The following is a 3,914-nucleotide window of genomic DNA, read 5'->3' on the forward strand; positions in this document are numbered from 1 at the left end:
TACATGTCTCCTCATATAATTAGCCCATAAATATACAGTTCCCCCTTTTTTCATCTCAAGTGGCAAGACTGCCATAACCTTTCTTACAGTATCATAGACACATTATTTACCAGCTTGTTCTAGCTTTTCATTGAAGATAAAGGATGTTTACACAGCAAAATATTCAAACCCAAGACTATGTATTTATGGCCCTCAAATGGAAATATTCTAGATGTTTTCAGCTTGACATATTTGACATCTCCGGAAACGTTTGGACCTCTAATTGGATCTAAAATAAGATTCCTTGGGTTTGAACAATGTTTGGCTGCACAGCATGAGTTTATAATGAACCCCTGGTGTATCAGTGAGTGTCAGCACTGTATGTTTTGTGTTGTGCATTAATCCTTGTATGGACCCTAGTGCTGTGCAGCACCACCACTACTAAGATTGGTCAGCCCTGCTTTTCACCTGATCATGGACTCAGATAGTGGAGTCTGGCCAATCAGTGTGCACACAACCTAGGTGATTCGTTCACACGCACGCATTTTGAGGTTGAGAGGATGTCATATAATGTACAGATTGTAAGCCCCCTGAAACAAATTTGTGATTTTGAGCTAAAAGCTAAAACTGACTTGACTTGTCATTTTGACACTTTCATTTATATTTGTTACATCTGCCCCTGGGACATCATCTGCCAAGCCCTCTACAACTAATTCAGTGCCTCTCTAACCTGCTGCCACTCCCTGAATGGCTCTCTCCTTCTCTCTCCCTGTGTGTGTGTGATTGTCTGCACGTGTGCCACAGTCAGAGCAGAGCCACACCAGCTGCACCTCATCTCAATCAAGACCTCTACAAATATTCAGCTCTGCCACTTCTACTCTGCCAGATCGTAGACTCTGCCACTTGTCAGTTTGCTATGCTTCAAGTCAACTTATTATCAGTTTTGCTATTCAGCATTTAGTTCTTTTTGCCTGTTTCTCAAATTAAAGTTACTCATCCTGTTTTCCATTTCCTTTGTAGTCCTGCTTACTCTGACTCAGGTCCCTGTTCCCTGTCCCTGGTCTGCTCATCCCTGCTGTTCTGCCTTGGATCCCTGCACTACTCAGCCTCCTCGGATTCCACTCCGGACCTGCTTCCTTGGCCCCTAACTGCCCCTGCCCCAGCCTCAGTTCCTGGCTCTCAGCCACCAGCTCAAACTTCCCCTAGCCTGCAGCCCATCTTCTCGGTGCTCAGCAATAAATATCTGTTTACCTTCTTCCTGTCTCCTTGTCTGTGTCTGCACTTGGGTTCACCTGTACTATAGCCCCACGTAACAATATTCACATAAAAAAGACTATAGATACTGAATAATATGACTGCTGTGCTTACAGATGCACCAATAAGGATGGAGAGAGCAACACCTATCTACTTTAATTAACTCTTTTTTAGCTTTTTTGGGGAATCCATTGAATCTGCAAACCCCTCACCACAAAACAAAAGTAGTCATATCTAAGATATGAGATAGAATCAGTGAAAAGCTTGTGCTTTGGAAATTTAGCAAGGAATGTCTCTTAAGTTATAAACAAAAGTATAGCTCACTTCTAAAGGAAACATCTTGTGTGTTACAGTAGCTGTCAGGTTTGAAAACACATCACTGTATCTATTACACAGATTGACACACCAAAAGAGAGTCAAATTATTCAGTTCAATCAATTCAGAAGATTGGCAAGATGTACCGTTTCATGGGTGGAAAGATAAAAACATATTTGAGAGGAAGAGAGCCAAGTTAGAAAAGCACAATGAGTGTGAGAGTGTGGGCAAAGTGAGCCACCGAATGGTGTTGTATGAAAATGTAAAATTAAAGTAGAAAAAAAGAAAATAAGGAGGATGAAACCGGATGAAAAATTCAGCAAAATCTATTTTTGAAATATGCTACAGTATGTGGAAAAAGAGGATATGCTGATAGACATGAAAGGCGGCAACTATTGTATAGACATGCTTAAAATTGCATGACGGGGCTGTAGAGGATTTCAAAAGAATTCAAATGCAGGGTTCAGCTAGAGTTTAAATTAGAATACTGCGCCACTGCTCAGATCACTCTTTCTCTGTTCAGTAGAAGCTATGGTGAAATGCAAGGAAACTCCACACTCTTTTTTCATCCTCTATGATGAAAGGCATCATGCTTTTTTTTTTGGGTTCTAATATCTGAGATGATTTTTTCATGGGCTCTGTCATGATTTTATAAACCCTATTATCTAGTTATATAATGGTTGAAATTTATATACCATTTATGACACTGCTGAGCTAATGCTGTGATTTAGATGTGATTTACAATGAATGAACAGGTAGGGGGTTCAGTGCCTTGCTCTGGGAAATTATAACAAGCTGTGTCCGAAATCCCTCCATATTTACTACACTGTATAGTGTAATTTACCCTGTAAATTTATCTACTAAATAGTGCCCTTAAAAATTCCACACTAGAATGAAAAAAGTAGTGTCCATGTCATGTACACTACTTTCTAATGACCATCCTACAGTGCACACAATGCCTATTATATAGGGAGTAGGGAATGAGTGAATGAGAAAATGACACTATTTTGCCACCAGCAATTAGTTTCAGTTAAACATTATGTTGCTAGTGGCAACCTCTACAGGCAAAGTCCCATAGCAGTTCCCAGTTAACCACCATCATTACATACACTGTTTTGTCAGGTCTGTGACAAAGCTATAGACATCTTTAATTCACCCTCTAAATGCCCATGTTGAAACATCATCAGTAAGTAATCCATTTCTTATACCTCGGTGTGTCCAAACTTTTGACTGGCAATGTACTTTGTGACAGTTGTTTGTAATTTGTTTTTCTATGATCGGTTTAGTGCTAAACAAGCTAGCCGTAATGCTAGCTGTCTGAGGCTGATGTTTTGATAAATGAATGTGTATGAAGCAAGTAACTGTTGACTGTTTGGCCAACTGTATTTATTTTACTCATTCGGACTGTACAGCATATTTATGTCTTGTGAACTGTCTATATTGTACTTCATGAAGGGACTTAATGTTGTTCTTTCACCGGTGGTAATATGTTTCTTCATGTCATGAAAGGATGATGTAAGTCATTCAAGAGTTATTGTATACTTTTATGAATCCAGTTTTTTTGTCTTTCTTTCATTTTTTGCAATACCTTTGGTCTAACACTTATGGTATCTCATCTTTTCTGATTTGTATTCTGTTTCACTGAATTAGTTGTGTTTTATTCTGTTTTGACAGTTTCAACATACTGTAGCTTCAAGTAGAAACTCCAAAAGCCAATTCCTGTCACCAACCTTTATAGGAAGTGTATTTGGCTCTCTGCATTATAGTGCACCTTCATCCATAGTGAGGGTAGAAGAAACACTGTGGAGCAGTGTGCCTAACCAAAAATAAAAGTCATCATTTGGGAACAAAAAAATCAAAGAATAATTTAAAAAAAAAAAAAAATCAGTAAAGCTCATCAGGAGTTACACAGCTATTGGAGGTCAATACCTGGCAAATGGGTAACATATATTGCTGTTAGATAACCCCCAATTAATATGAAAGGACCAAATAAATACCTGCCATATGTATTATGGCCCTCCAAATGTGTCCAAATACCAGTTATGGTGCCTCTTGAGGTGTTTGCATATCCAATGAAAAAATGAAGACATGTTTGTGTTTTTGCAATATTTCATGGAAAGTAGAATTCAAAATAAGGGCACAATCCAAATCACAAAAGCCATTATTTAGCAACATATTTGAATAGATTGCTGTACAAAAGTCCTACATCACCTTACCTTCTTTAAAGACAATCACCAGTGCAAATAAATAAAAAAACATCACTGCTTGTTTCATGTTTACTTCCTCACAAAAATATACCAGTACCAGTTTGACACAGGTCACTGTAATGTGTGATAGAAATTTGCCTCTTAAAGATTTGTGTCTTC

At 38.4% G+C, this 3,914-nt stretch overlaps 1 long non-coding RNA gene across 1 annotated transcript; it reads left to right on the forward strand.

The window, feature by feature from the left end:
• Positions 1–709: 709 nt before the first annotated feature.
• On the forward strand, positions 710–1,234 carry LOC121907460. The gene is made up of 2 exons (XR_006098880.1): positions 710–884; positions 1,000–1,234. It is a non-coding gene; the product is annotated as an uncharacterized LOC121907460 (long non-coding RNA).
• Positions 1,235–3,914: the final 2,680 nt, after the last annotated feature.

The sequence above is a fragment of the Thunnus maccoyii genome, chromosome 11 (assembly GCF_910596095.1).
Source record: "Thunnus maccoyii chromosome 11, fThuMac1.1, whole genome shotgun sequence".
Lineage (NCBI taxonomy): Eukaryota > Metazoa > Chordata > Actinopteri > Scombriformes > Scombridae > Thunnus > Thunnus maccoyii.